Source organism: Prionailurus bengalensis, chromosome D4, assembly GCF_016509475.1.
Source record: "Prionailurus bengalensis isolate Pbe53 chromosome D4, Fcat_Pben_1.1_paternal_pri, whole genome shotgun sequence".
In the NCBI taxonomy this organism is placed as follows: Eukaryota; Metazoa; Chordata; class Mammalia; order Carnivora; family Felidae; genus Prionailurus; species Prionailurus bengalensis.
The window spans coordinates 77,647,239-77,664,005 of record NC_057359.1 but is presented as its reverse complement, the minus strand read 5'-3'; positions in this window follow the sequence as shown (position 1 = coordinate 77,664,005).

The window sequence follows — 16,767 nt, the reverse complement described above, 5'->3', positions numbered from 1 at the left end:
CTTCTAAAACTCTATTGTCAGGACAGTAGAATTGTGTGTGAGGAAACAGATGCCCCAATCCATCCTCCACACTGCATCCCTGCTCTTCCTTTTCCCCACCTTCCTCCTGAGATTGTGCCTGTAAAGCCGGTTGTCCCATTGTCATCCATGGGCTGTTAGTTTGTTCTTTACAAACCTATATCCGGGAGGCCAAATTCAGCAAAGCATACCCAAGAGGGATTACTGCTGCTCTGGCTTCACAAAAAGTTTGTTTCATTTGTTTTATCTTTTCATTCAAGTGTGCTGGATCAGACCCCTGCTGCTCCTCAGCCTTATCTGCTACCATGTCTGTCACGGATTTTCAGGCAGTGCAGGAAAAAATAAGGGCGGGGGTGGGGTGGGGGGGGCTTACAGTTGGCGGCCTTCTTACCATCCTCATCACATATACAGACAGATTGTCTTTCCAGTGAGCTATCTAAGCTCCTTCCCACTTACACTTTCTCACATGGTGACCTATGGAAATATACCATATGGATGTATCTTTATATGCATTTAAACATAATAATTAGCCTTTAGCACTCCAAAGTGTTGAAGCTTTATAATTCATTACTCTTTAGATAAGTGGAAAAGAGTAGTGAACTTGGGTTGAGGATAGAAGTCTGAATTTCTTTCTGTTCCTGCCAGGAACTGGCTGCCATCTATGTGATTTGGGGGCAGTATCTTCATGCTGCCTCCAAGTTTTCCATATATAAAGTTAAAGAGAGGAACTCAATGGTTTGAGAGATGTGGCAAGAGTGTTACTTCCTACCTCCAAGCCCATAGAAGCCAATCTAATATCAGGAACTTTATATATTTACTAACTGCTTTGGTTTGGAAGTTTGCATCCCCCAAAATATATATGTCAAAACCGTAACTCCCAATATGATGGTATTAGAAGGTGGACCCTTTGGGAGGTGATTAGGGTTCTGCCTTCATGAATGGGGTCATTGCCCTTATAAAAGATACCCCAGAGAGCTCTCACCTCATCTGTGCTGTGAGGACACAGTGAGAAGATAGCCATCTGTGAGCCTGAAGAACTGTGAGAAATCAATGCTGTTTAAGCCACTCACATTATGGTATTTTTGTTATGGCAGCCCAATGGACTAAAACACCCTATAGTGTTTTAGGCTAAGTCTTGAAGAATTGAAGAAGTGGTCTCTTAACTAGACCTTGAATATTAAGTCAGAATCATATAGGTACAGGTGAATGTAAGGCATTCCAGTTGATGTCCAGAGATAGGATAGAACAGCATAGTCATTTATTCACTCGTCCAGAGTGTCCACTCTCACAGTCACTATTCTGGGGTCTGGGGATTCAGCAGTGAACAAGACAAACAAAAATCATTAAGTTATCATGGAGTTTGCATTCTAGTTGGGAGAAAACTTGCAGTTCCTTTCATCTGAAGGAGAGAATGAATTCAAGAGAACAGTGGTAGTTGTGTCTGAAATTATACTGCGTTGGACAATTGGAAGGTGTTCCATTCCAGCCTAAGTTTGAGTTTCATGGTAATGCATTGGTGCTATTCCTTTTTAAATTTTTTTTAATGTTTATTTATTTTTGACAGAGACAGAGTGCAAGTGGGAGGGGCAGAGAGAGAGAGAGACAAAATCTGAAGCAGGCTCCAGGCTCTGAGCCATCAGCACAGAGCCTGATATGGGCCTCGAACCCACAAACTGTGAGATCATGATCACAGCCAAAGTCGGATGCTTAACCAACTGAGCCACCCAGGTGTGCCCCACATTGGTGCTATTCTTAAAACCTGCTGCTGGGCCATGGGGATCAATAGAACCTTTCCTAACCAGAGTAACAATGCAGGAAAAAACAAGCCTTATGACCTCTTGAAGGTGATCACAGACAATAGAGCTGTAGATGTGGGTTGGCTAAAGGAGAAGAGAAAGCCATCCATCCATGGTGGAAATATCTCAGGCTTTGGAGTCAGATTGATACTTCCTAGTTGTGGGACTCCAGAGGAGTTATTCAATTTGCGTGAGTGTTGGTTTCTTCTTTCATCAAATAAAACCCAATTTATATGCTTACTGTGAGGATTAACTTACAGGATTGCTCTACTCAAATCTAGCAAAGTGCCCAGTGCTTAACTGCTTAATAAATGGTAATAGGGTATTTTAGGGCCAGCTTCTCTTAGGTGGGTTAAGAGCTTAGATGAGAACTTGGCAGAAGGGAGAACCTTGGCAGATGTTGCTGAAGAAGGATATCAACAAAGAATTATACTAAGCAACAAAAGAGGAGTCCTCCTCCCTAAGCTGAGAAGCCTTGGGGGCTGCACCTTGCTTTGCTGAAGAGAAGAAATGAGAGAAAAGAAGTGGTCTGCTAAAGTATGACAGACACAGAATTTAGATCACAAGTATATCTTGTTAAATATTTCCATTGTGAGCTATGAAAACTTTAACTGAAACATCTGCCAGCAGATCACATTCTCTTTATGAAAAGTCTATTCATTCATGAAATGTGATCCTCTCCTCACTGGAAACCTGTGAGAAAAGCAGAGATAGATGATAGAATCTCTCCTACAAATTAAGAAACAGAGAACCAAAGAATAGTTTCACATTTCAGGCCATCCAGTAAAACATGGTAGGACCAACAATATAAATCTTCTGATTTGGATTCCAAAATTCCTTCTTCTAGATCCATGCACATTTTTGCTGAGAAGCACTGTCCAATGAGGAATAAGAATCCTTTATGCCATTTTATTAAAACAAACAATTAAGTAGAGAATATGAAAAGCAGAAGCTATAAAGAATGGGCTCATAGATGCCATGACATGGAAGATTTCGAATAGAGCCAGCTTCAAATTCTGGCTATATTACTAGTTGCATGAAGTAGATAGGAATCTTATAAATTTGCAGTGAGCTATGATAATTATGTGTGTGCAGTCATTGAGCTCTGTGCATGGCCTGTAAGTATTAATATATGAAAGGTACAAATAACTCTGCTAAAGTTTCATCCAATGAGTTGTATTGTACACTACTCCCCTCTACCTCCCAAAGCCATACAGTCAGCATTGGTTTGGCCAAGCCAGTGATAGATGGCTCAGAACTTTTAGGGCAACTTGCTCAAATGCTAGACAGCAGTAATTAGGAATGGCCTTCTTACATTGAGTTTAAATGTGCTAGTGGTCAAATGTGCTCACTGTTCTATGGAAAATAGGCTCTATATACTATTTCAACATATGATATTTCCTTTGAATTTCAGTTCTTAATATATTCAAAATATATATCGTATTGTACCTAATCTTCTTTAAACTTAACATTTCAAGGTTCTTCAACTGGTTTATTAAGTAACATAATCTTCAGATGGTTTTCTACGTCTGTGACTCATTGTTAGCACAACTCTTTTGAAAAATAAAAACTGAGGCACCTGGGTGGCTCCGCCAGTTAAATGTCCAGTTCTTGGTTTCAGCTCAGATCGTGATCTCACAGCTTGAGGGATTGAGCCCTGTGTCGGGCTCTGTTGTGACGGTATGGAGCCTGTTTGGGATTCTCTCTCTCCTCTCTCTGCCTTCCCTTCACATGTGCATGTGCTTGCTCTCTCCCAAAGTAAGTATTTTGGAAAAATAAAAACCGGTTTGCTTGTTTAATCAATCCCACCAGTTCTATTGCCAATAGCAACATACATGTTTCTCTTCTAGCCATACTTCTTAAATACAATTATCTTTGTTTTCTCTCTCCCACATTGTTTTCTTTCTCTCCCTTCTTCTCTCTCTGTCTCTATCTCAACTTAATCATGTGTGCTCTTGCACCTCTGTGAGTCACACTCTTCCTTGAGCCATTTTGTTCATGCAGTTGAATGAATTTGCTATGTATAACATCTGTACTTGGTCCTAAACCTTACAAATATTTCATCCTTTCAGAGGTTATATCAATGGGTACAAAGGTCATATCTTTCATTTTTATCCTTGCTACATGTCTGAGTTTTAATCATCCTTTACTACTTAAAAGCCTTCTCAATTTTATTCTTTGCCGTTTGGTATTGAGAAGTAATTTCCTTTCCCAATTCTAAAGATCTCGGAATTAATGAATTCTCTCTGCTCCCTTCCATTTTCACTTACAAGCTGGGCAACAGTTTTCTGAAACCATCTTTTTATTAATACGTTGCCAGATGGATCCAGAAGTACTAAATTCTCTTTCATGGCTGTTTTCTCTTAGACTCACAAGTTCATAAGATACATGATTTTTTTTCCTCCAAGTTACCACAGATATTTTTTTTTACCAAGTGCTTTGCCTCTGCAAAATAGAAAATAAGATCTTTCCAACTTCTGATCCGTTTTCTTAGCACCTGTCAGACAATTACCCCTACTTCAGAGTTTTGCTGCAAGAGTATCTGGTTTCTAGATGCCTTTACTACATTAGTCAGGAGAGGGAAGGTTGTGCTTCAGCAGTCAGCAAAGTCAAACTCTCAGCAATTAAGCCAAATAAAATATTTTCACTCATGCCACGTCCATGTCTCCTGAGGGATCAGCTCCATGTCACCCTCAATCCAGGGTCTAGCATGATGGAGGAACTGCCACCTGGATTTTGCCCAGCTAAAAGCTGCTGGCTAGAAGATGCACAAATCACTTGCATTCAAATTCTGTTGGCCAAACAGGCATATGAAAAGATGCTTAACGTTGCTCTTCATCAGGGAAATAGAAATCAAAACCACACTCAGATATCACCTCACGCCAGTCAGAGTGGCCAAAATGAACAAATCAGGAGACTATAGATGCTGGATAGGATGTGGAGAAACGGGAACCCTCTTGCACTGTTGGTGGGAATGCAAACTGGTGCAGCCACTCTGGAAAACAGTGTGGAGGTTCCTCAAAAAATTAAAAATAGACCTACCCTATGACCCAGCAGTAGCACTGCTAGGAATTTACCCAAGGGATACAGGAGTACTGATGCATAGGGGCACTTATACCCCAACGTTTATAGCAGCACTCTCAACAATAGCCAAATTATTGAAAGAGCCTAAATGTCCATCAACTGATGAATGGATAAAGAAATTGTGGTTTATATACACAATGGAGTACTACGTGGCAATGAGAAAGAATGAAATATGGCCCTTTGTAGCAGCGTGGATGGAACTGGAGAGTGTTATGCTAAGTGAAATAAGCCATACAGAGAAAGACAGATACCATATGTTTTCACTCTTATGTGGATTCTGAAAAACTTAACAGGAACCCATGGGGGAGGGGAAGGAAAGAAAAAAAAAAAGAGGTTAGAGTGGGAGAGAGCCAAAGCATAAGAGACTCTTAAAAACTGAGAACAAACTGAAGGCTGATGGGGGGTGGAGGGAAGGGAGGGTGGGTGATGGGTATTGAAGAGGGCATCTTTTGGGATGAGCACTGGATGTTGTATGGAAACCAATTTGACAATAAATTTCATATATTAAAAAAAAATTCTGTTGGCCAAACCAAGTCAGATGACCATGGACAACTTCAAAGTTGGGTAGAAGCAGGGGCGCCTGGGTGGCACAGTCGGTTAAGCATCCGACTTCAGCCAGGTCACGATCTCGCGGTCCGTGAGTTCGAGCCCCGCGTCGGGCTCTGGGCTGATGGCTCAGAGCCTGGAGCCTGTTTCCGATTCTGTGTCTCCCTCTCTCTCTGCCCCTCGCCCATTCATGCTCTGTCTCTCTCTGTCCCAAAAATAAATAAAAAACGTTGAAAAAAAATTTTTTTTTAAAAAAAGTTGGGTAGAAGCAAAAGAACCCTAATGCAAAATGAGGAGAGGCAAGAAAGGGAAGATAGCAATCAAGAGACTTTGGTATCCTGCAAGGGATGGGGTGGAAATACTTCATAAAGGAGGAGAATGCCATCGGCAACAACCAACATGAGTGAGAAGTAAAGATGAGGACTTGTAGATAAGATGGTGACATGATTGGTAATATTTGAGGAATAAGATTCTATGCCAGGAACACTGAGGGACAGCGATCAACTCACCCTCATTAATACAAGTTTAAATTTACCTGAATTGCCTGAAAGTTTGCCTACACCCACAATGAACATTTCTATAGACTCGGGATTGCAATGAGTGGAAATCAGTCTTTTAATTTTCAAATAGACTCAGATCCCTACTGAAAATCAGTAAGTTCCATATTTTTCATTCAGAGCTTTTTCAGTCCACCTGGATTGTGGAGGAAATTTGGAGGCCCACACAGCTCAAAAAAAAGGTTCAGCTTTCTTAGCAGAAGTCAACAACTGCCGGTTACTATCACTACCACACAGAGTCTTGTAAGAATAAAGAGACTCGGCCCCACAAATGATGTCGGTCAACTGCTGATCCAGTTTCCTGACCAGGTTCTTAGACTTTCAAGGACGGCCCATTCTATTGCTTTAGTGCTAAAACCAACTGTGGGTACTCCTCACTAGAGTTCTTAGATTGTACATCTTGGTATCTGCTTCTTTCACTCCCATATGCAGCCATGCCTTGGAAGACTGTCCTTCTCAATAATCATGTCATATTTAGGGGTGCCTGGGTGGCTCAGTTGGTGAAGCATCAGACTTCAGCTCAGGTCATGATGTCACAGTTCATGAGTTCAAGGCCCAAGTCAGGTTCTGTGCTGACAGCTTAGAGCCTAGAGCCTGCTTTGGATTCTGTGTCTCCTTCTCTCTCTGCCCCTCCCCACTCGTGCTCTGTCTCTCCCTCAAAAATAAACATTAAAACCATTTTAAAAAATGATGTCATATTTGGCTTATGTTTTCGTCCCATGCAGACTAAGAACTATTTTCCCTTTTTCCTGGGGGGTCCACACCACCAAGACTTGTGATGTATGACCTTCCCAATGCTTAAAATCCTAACAGTCCTATTTTATCCCCTTTCTCAGATAATGGGCATCCACACATAGCTTTCTAGAGGCTGTTGACACCTTTCTAAGATCTTGTATGTGGGGAGATTGGGAGAATGCTGCTTTCATGAACTCAAAATGAATCTATTTCCATAGATATGACCATGTTGACTTTCTGTCACAGCCCTCTCATAGGTAAAGGCAAGCAAAACAAAACAGAAACCGATCAATAAACAAGCAAAACCTACATAATCGTTGTCTCCCGCAGAGCCTCCCATTAATTGTTCAGAGTAATTGTTCAGAGGATTCTTTATCAGTAACCATTTTATATTTTATAATTAATGTTTTAAAATGTAATGTTTTAGTAATAGAGAAGTAAGCTTAAATATCCAGATGCACCTGGCAATAAATGTTTGTTGAATGAATCCATGAATGCTATGCATCCAGTATTACAGACTGTTTATAGCTCTAAACAGCATCATCAATGCACCAGAAACACGTAGAAATACCTGAATTACCTGGGAGCATAACAGCAGCTGCTATATCAGCAGTTATTTTGCCAGTTGTTTAGAGGCTGCGAAAATTAGCACAAATTGGCAGAAACACTAGCAATATATCTAGGAGCCATTTTTGCCTAGAATAAAGGTGATTTCTTTAGATAAAACACTGTCTGCAGGATCACAGAGGATGAGAGGCACACTGAGCAGAGATCAGCATCAAATAAGTACCAAGAACAAAAAGCTCTGTAGGAGAACTCCGCACAACGTACTGCTAAGTGGACTGTGACTAAGCTCTAATATCACACAGGCAAATATGTAATTTGCTTACCTATGATGACGGGGTGTGTAAGTATTGAGGCGATTTAAGAAAAAATTGAAAGGCTACCCAGACTGATGGGTAAGTGTACATGCATATATTCAACAGGATCAAACACATGGAATTTATTGTGGATTAGACACTGAACTAGATTCTCATCGCACGGGAGTGGACCTGTCAGAACCCAGCCCTCTCGAAACACACAACTCTGAATTTAGTACACGCTTCATAAGAAATTCCCTTGAGGAAAGCTAGAAGGGAAAGAAAAATCAGGATGACTTTGGTGATGAAAGACTATACTTTCAGCCCCAAAGCATGGGTCAAAAGTCACCCCAAATTTGTCAACACCAATTCACCTCCTTTATTCACAGCCTTCTCACCCCTGTTGCACAGGTGCACACATAGCTTCATGCATTCATTTTTGGTGACAGATGGACACCCTTGTGCCCATTCCCTGCTGGATCTTGTCTCCTTTTTCCTCCTCCCTTCCCAAGTTAGTTATCTTAGCTCACCAAGTCTCCCTGTGGCACTTTTAATCTAATCTTCTTTGTAACGCTGAGGTGAGGGTCATTTATAGATATTTTTCATAAAAACAATATTTCAGAGAAAATGAAAACCAGAACCTTGGTGGTCGGTCAAAAAGCGCATCAGGGCAATCTCCGAGGTTTGTCTCCCTCCACTGTTCAACCAAGGAATCAGCAAGACATTTATTTCTCTGCTTGCTTAGTCCCAGATGCATTGACCGGTGCCTGATCACCTCTTTAAATAGGGCAAAACCGGAGAGAAGGGGTGAGAAGGAGAAGGGCACTACTGTTTGGATCTGTCACTTTCGGATAACCCTAATGCTGCTGTCGCTGATGCAAAATTCAACTCTAAAGAGCTGACAACATGCATTTTGCTTTCACAAACTCTCTCAGCCTTTAATGGAACCTTTCCCCTTGGTAACAATCTCAGAATCTATCCGGGGGGGATGACTGGCTAAGGATGAGGAAGGCAGAGTTAGCTGAAGCCAGGTCTCCCCATTCAGACTCTGTCACCCTCTGGGCGTGTGGCTTGCCTGCCTTTGGGAGGTCACAGTCACTACCTAAATGTCAGTGTCTTCACCTTTCAAAGGAGAGAGGAATCTGCAAATGACAAGTCGAACAGAGTAATAAAATTTAGGAATTGGAAGTGAATTTAAACATCATGTAGCCTGACTTCCTCGCCGTCTTACAGGCAAACTAATGCAAAGAGTGTCACAAACCTGCTGCTCCTTAGAATCTCTTGGGAAGCTTTTTATGAAAGTACCATGCCCAAGCCCAGTTTACGGCAATTCCCATTTAAATGGTCTGGGACAAGGCTCATATGGGTCTTTTTAAAGGCTCCCTAAGTGATGCTGAAGTGCAACCCAAGAGCAAAACAACACAGAGAATGACAACACAAAAGCACGGGCCTATAGAGAAGGGACACGCTGCTCAATTCTGCTAAAGGAGCTCCTGAAGAACAGAACTGGGATAGGAATGCACATTTAACATTCTAATACAATGCTGTTTCTTTATCTTCAATGGGCAGACGACCCACTCTGTCCACCTGGGTGCAGTTTCTCCCTCCATTCAGCTACCAGAGCAGTTGTCACTTCAAGTGATTTATTTGCATCCTTTATATAGACTCTGAAGAATGTTACCTTCTCAAGAGTGGAGACCACATGTACATCAGTCTATACTTTCCCTCTTGCTAGGGACTGTGCTACTGGGTAGTGCACAAAGAAGTACATGCTGAACACTAGATTTCACCAATCCCTTTCTTCCAACCCACTTCCATACATCTCGTACCTTCTTCCTGACCTTCTTTACCCCAAGCTGTCTTGTCTTCTGCATACTTCCCCCACATTCCTTTTTCCCCCTCATTGCTTTAATGTTTCAGGCCTTAACATCTCTGTCAAACATTATTTCCTTTTTCTCGGGCGAAGGAACCTAACCCATTGAGCATACCCCCAAAGTACCAGCCACAATTACTAAAACAATTAGTACCTCTTGGGTATCTTGGGATTAGTTTCACTCTTCACTTATTCTTGGGATTGTGTTTAAAGGGCCATGAATGGATAAGCTCTTTTCTCCAAGGAAGCAAATGAAATTCCCCTGAGTCAGCCCCAAATCTGTTGTACATTCTGATATTTGCTTCTGTTCCATTATCCAATTACATTTTGCTCTTTGCTGTGAATATTACCTGTCTTCCACCTGCCATGCCATCTAACACGCACACCTGTCTTATAGTACACTGATTTGAAATACCTTTGCTCTTGTTATTTATCCAATACTTACTTTCCTTTTTTTTTTTTTTTTTTGTTAATGTCCTTCTTTCCCATATTTCAGGGGCAAGTAAAATTCTAGGTTGTTGTTTTTTTTTTTTAAGCCTTCCCTGGAGGCACCTGGGTGGCTCAGTGGGTTGAGTGTCCAACTTTGGCTCAGGTCATGATCTCCTGGTTTGTTCGTTAGAGCCCCATGTCAGGCTCTCTGCTGTCAGTGCAGAGCCTGCTTAAGATCTTCCATCTCCCCCTCTCTCTCTGCCCCTTCCCACCATGTGCGTGCTCTCTCTCTCAAAAATAAATAAGCATTAAAAAATTACAAAAAGACTTCTCTGACCTCCACCTCCCAAGCCTCTATTGATATCTGTCATCTCAACACAACTGATTCAAAATCATCTGTCTCATCAGGTGAGCACTTAACATAGTGTTAGTAAGAAACTATTTTTATTCTTTTCCCAACCAGAATGTAAGCTCGAGATATGAGATCTTTCTTCTGCTTCTTCTCTATCCCCAGTGTCTTCCCAATACAGTCCTGGGAAAATAATAACATGATTATCAGAAGCCAGAAGTACTGCACACTGACTCTGTTAGATTTTACTCTAAGCATCTTCTAAGATTGACAGGTTTAATCCTAACAACCGTAGGAGGTTATCCTCATATTACAGAGAAAATGATACACAGAGAAATCAACTAACTCAAGTTTACATGGCTAGTAAGTGGCAGAGACAATCTAACTTCAGAGCCCATGCTTTATATCACTGTGTAGTACAGTACTTACGTGCTCATTGTGTGGTTATGAAAAACAAAGAAGATGGTAATGTAAGTCGCTTAGTACAGGGCCTGGCACACAATTCCTCAGTCAAGGGTAGATACTGTTATTACATAGAACAGTCTGGGCTCTACTTCTTATTGTGTGGTCTTGCATAGATCACCGATAATCTCTGTTACCACAGGCTCCACACGTGGTGGAGTTGGACAGTCAGCAGGGGCATTCAAATGCATGGGAGTGTTATTTTCATATGAGGAGCATTTCTGGTTGCCATAATGACTGGGGTGCTACTCGCCTTGAGTGGGGGTGTGGTAGGGGAGGAAGCAAGGACGTTAAATACTGAGCTCTTTTCAGACCTGTACAACAGAGGTCATTCTTGCCCAAAACTCAAACAGCACTCCCAGTGAGTAACACTGGACCAAGTATTTTTAAGGTCCCTACAAAACTTTAAACACCACAGCTTTAATATTGGGCTTTTTGCTAAGAGCTGATTGCCTGTCAAAAGTTCCAACCTTTATCGCTTACTAAAAAATCAGCTCAGCACTACTCATCAACTAGCCAGTATTTAAAACACAGGGTTATGTATTTATAATTAATATGGATTAGATACTATTTTCCATGCAGCCTGGAAGACAAGTCAATTTGGAGAGCCACACAGCTGCTCAATAATGTAAATGATGCCTATTTAAAATAGTGTATTGCATTTCCTTTTTAAAGTGTGGGAAGTAGTTTGGCATAGTTGGAAAAGTACAGTCTGGAAGCAGGGAAACCATTTCCCAATTCTGACTCTATTAATTATGAACTGTGTCAACTTGGGCATATCATTTACCTTTGTGGGACACTGTTTTCCCAAATGGGAAATTAGAGCAACAGAGTTTGTGTTAAGGATGCTGTAAGAATTAAAGTGACTGTATTTGGAAAGGCTGGTACTTGTTGGTGGCTCCATAAATGGTATCTATAATCATTTCTACTATTTTCATCATGCAAAGGATATGTATTGGTTGTTCCTACTGTAATAAAATGGGAAATGCAATTTGGAATCTGGGCCTTGGAAGATAATTAAGTTTTGGTCTGGTGGATAAGTAGGCAACTTTGTGACCACAGAATGCAATGGCCCTAATGTGTGTTTTCATTCATTCCACAAGTATTTCTTGAGTTGCTGTTGCATACTACACACTGTAATAGGCATCTACAGATGAATGAAGATGAACTCCTAGAGTTGGCACTCTGGAGGATTTTGCCTTGTATCTCTATAAGAAGTTGTGACCACAGGCTGCATTTGCCAAACTTGCTTTTACAGCGTTCAGGAACATCATCCTAGACCTATTGAAATGTTTCTATTCATCAGCCTTATTGCTTTTGCAAAGAAAGTATGAATCCCCAAGTTCATTTAATCCAGGAATTTCACTTTCTGTAATATAGCACACAAGTGCACACGCACATGTGTGTAAGTTACCTATATGCCTCAATAGCATGAATATCAATAGGCACAGTACTAACTCGTGGTTGCCTTGATTTTTCTCATTATTAAATTTGTTTGTAAAGATCCTTGGTCTATTACCTGAAAAAAATGATTTAGTAGTAAAAAATGCTTAGGAAATGCAGGGCTTTGCTGGGTCTTTAATGTGCATCCAGATTCTCTAAGAGGCTGATACACTGTATTGAGCATTTCACAAATAAATTTGACCCGGGGAACCTCTTAATATTTTTCCTATTACATCTGATTTGATAACAAATGCCTGTAAAATCTTACATACCTATTACTCTTATCTCATGGCTTTCACTGACATATTTAGTGAACATTGTTTTGAACACATGGCTTATAAGATTATGTTTCTCTTCCTGGAAAAGTGAGAAATAATTTTAATTTTTATATCTGTGGATAGAGCAAACTAATTTTATTTTCAATTTAAGGATATCAGGAGACATTGCAGCCAGTATTAAATGTTTGAATTATTTCATTTAGGTCTCTTTTTTTCTCTGCCACAAAATACCAGTGATCTTTGAGTGACAGCTAACAAATGAACCTCATAAATTTGCACTCATCAAATAAGATTTGGGTGTCTATTATAATATATGTGCTATATAGTCTGCATTGAAGAAAGATAATTAAATTATGGCTCATGCCTCAAGGAGCTTATAGTCTAATAGAGATGACAGTTATGTTAATAGGCAATTATAATATAAGTAAATATTAGAAATAAGTCACAGAGAAGGAAGTGATTATCTGGTTGGGCAAATATCTGGAAAAAAAAGTGCTTATGACTAAGGCTGATGATTTATTGCAACCAAGTGGATACTGTTTAAACAAAATCCCTCTCTACTTAGAGTTTAGAAACAAAGAAACAAGAGAACATCATGAGGACAGTAGGTCAGGATACTTGAACTTCTCTTATCCACCTCAAAACTTTTCCAGGAGTGACTGGATGAAGACTTATTGCTTTATAGAACCTATGAGAGCCATTGTACTTTGAGGAAAGACCGTGACCACCTAAAATAAGAAATACCTACAGTTTTTAAAAAAAATTTTAATGTTTATTTTTGAGAAAGAGAAAGAGAGAGAGCATGAGCAGGGGAGGGGTGGAGAGAGAGGGAGACCAGAATCCGGAGCAGGTTCCAGGCTCCAAGCTGTCAGCACAGAGCCCAACATGGGGCTCGAACCCACAAACAGTGAGATCATGACCTGAGCCGAAGCCAGATGCTCAATTGACTGAGCCACCCAGGTGCCCCACCTACAAACACACTTTGAATTCCACCTCAAGAGAGGTGGATAACGTATCTTCACTCTAAATTACCACCCCACCTGATAACTGTCAAAACCATTTTCCCCACCGTACCCCCTAACAATGCTTCCCTTAGTTAAACCCAATTTGTGGAAAACATATCCCTGGAAAACATTGATGCTATCGGTAATAATAGTAGTTCTTCATTACATTTTGCAATGTCCTGTATTCCAGTATTTAATTTGAACCTAAATCCTGCTTGTTGGTTTCTATAATCTACATTGTATAATTAAGAGTACTAAGGCTCAGTGATATCAAATAAGTAACTTCATGTCACACAATAGCACGAATGCTACAAATCAGTGGCACAAATGCACAGTTGCCAGTCATTTGACGTAAGTTAGATATTTGGGGTTTTTTTAAACCAAATTTTTTGAAGCCTATCTGTCTAAATACTGAGCTACCAAGAAAGCCTCCTAAGTATAAATTTTGACTTAGGGACATTATTATTTGTGAATTAGAGTTACCTTCTCAAGTTATGCAGAAGGTGACATCAAAACTATTCTTAAACAAAACATCAGCCTAATAGACCCATTAGAATTTATATACTGTTATAATTGAAAATAATAATAATCTTCAAAGTTATATAACTCAACTGACTGGATCATGAGTTCTGAATGTTAACATGAAACAGATTCTTGAGATCTTACTCAAGGTTGTGTGAAATTGTCACCCAATTAACTATAATTCCACTTTCTCACTCAGAAAAGCACACTGGAGTTTGAGTGACAATATAATGCATAAACTTAAATCTGCACGATCATAAAAAGTAAGCTATTGCAACCTTTTATACCTTAACCATTATTTTTAAGACTAATTTTAATATTCTTCAAGACAGACAAAGTCTCACCAGAGTGCCACAATACTATGATTTAGACTGTTGATTTATCCATTTATCACATAACATTTGTGGAGTTTTTTGCCTTTATAAAGTCATTGTTTTAAATTTTTTTAATGTTTATGTGTTTATTTTGAGAGAGAACAAGCATGTGCATGGGCAAACAGTGAGCCAGGTAGGGGCAGGGAGACAGAGAATTCCAAGCAGGCTCCATGCTGAGCCCAACGTGGGGCTCAACCTCATGAACTGCAAGACCACGACCTGAGCCACAATCAAGAGTCAGACGCTTAACCAACTGAGCCACCAGGCCCCTATAAAGTCTTATTTTAAAAGTACATTCAGATATCAACATAGTTATTTAATCCTTGGCTCTCAATCTTATTTAAAACTCACCAGCGTCTCCCCTGCTCACCCTCTGTCTCTCTCAAAAATAAAATAAACATTAAAAAAAATTTGCACCAAAATATCTGATAATTATAATAATAAAATGACTAGATAACTAGTATTGCTTTAGTGTTTTATAATTTACCAAGTACTTTCACACCTGTTGTACTTGATCCTCAATAATTCTGTAATGTGCTCAGCAATTCCCATTTTACAGATGAAGCTGAGATTCATAAAGGATATGTTGGAGATATGAAAAATTATGCTTATTGACACTCTTATCATTCTAAGGTTCGTATGCCTGTAAAAGAGAAAAACTTAGGAACATACAAATCCAGGGAGAATTACCTCAGCCACCAAACCTGGGATTCTTAATTCCAATTGGTTTGTTCTGCATCAATACAGTTAATTAATATACAACTCCAAATTAGCTTTCGCAGGCAGGGAAATGTCAGCGGGTTTCTTCTTGTCCTCCTGCTAAGTGGAGGACATTAAATCATTATTACACATAATAGTTCCTAATTTGCAGGTGGAAATATTAGCTCCCAAATGCATAAAAATCATTCTGAGCCTGAAGGTCAACAGTTGCATATCAGATTGTTTTGGTTTCCTGCTGGTCACTTTACAACATGGTTTAATGGTTACCATAGTATCTTTCTTCCATAGTGAATTGTGACCTGAACTTTAACTTTTCATTTTTGCTTAACTATGAGGTAGCTAGGAAACCAGATTATCAACTGCATTTTTCTAACATAGGAAAAGAATCCCAAAAAGGTTAAATGACTCACCAAAGGTCACGCAGAAAATTTGACTGCTCTGTGGACCTTCCAGATTGGTGCAGGCTTTGGAAGGAACTGATCCACGTATATCTTCTTGCTTATCTAAGTGTCTCTTCTCTGCCCTTATAATTCTACATCCCATGACATTCAAGAAGACAGTGGAAAATGCATGGCTTTACCAGCAGCAAACATACCCTGTAAATAAGACTGCCATTAGTGGGGGACTCACTATTGCAGTATTTTATCTGCTGGATGGCCAATTCATTAAAACAGATATCTAGTGTTTTAATCACTCTGCCAAACCACCATCTGTTTTCATCCCTGCCTCTCCCAATCCTAAACATCCCCCATACCTTCTGCCATGGTCCCAATCAGATTTTGGTATAGGAATGGACAGCTTGCAAGTGGAATGTCAGGGGCCCATACAATAATTCATCTTTTGGGCATGACAGAACAAGCTGTTGGATGCTGTGAATATGCATAGCAGGTCTTGCTGGGCAAAATCCTAGATCTGAAAGGAGAATGGCTCCCACTTGGTGGAAACAAATGCTTTCTTCCTCTCCTCACTCGACTCAAAATGCTTACCAATCCCTAGAGAAAGCCTAAGAAATATTTCAGAGCCCAGGAATAAGCCTCTTCGATGAAGGGGTTGTGAATTCCAATACTTAGGAGATGAATCGAGATCAAATGTGTCATTTATTATTAGAAATAGGACTATCATTTAATAGATTCTTACTATGAGTTAAGACAATGTTAATAAGCACTTTAAATAATCTCATTTTAATTCTTAAACTTTCTGGGTAGTAGGTTATATTCCCATTTCATAGATGGATCAACTAAATGAGACTCTGGCTATTAAATGACAGAATGGTCACAGCTATTAAATGACAGAATCTGCATTTGAACTTGTGTTTCTTTGACATTAAATCCTCTACCCTCAATGACTATATTACCTGTCCCCCTGTCAAGTTTCATAATGCCATGGAGATATTAACAATGGGCTGCTTTCAGTGATAATTTTATGTTATATGCTATGGCTTACAATATGATTGCCTTTTTTATTTTCACTGTAACTGTTAACAAAAACAAACTCTAGTTCAGAAGGTTAAGTTATTTTGTATAAAATTATTCAGCAGAATCTCAGTAGGATAGGTCTTTTGGTGTCCCAGCCCAAAGCTTTTTCTAAGCAAAGTTTAGCCATGAATACACGTCCAGGCCCTTGATAAACTGGACAATTTTTTTTTTCCAAATTAGGAATGAGCCTCAGCCTTGCCACCTCCCCACTTTTCTAATCTGCAGAGGCCAGGTGCACATAT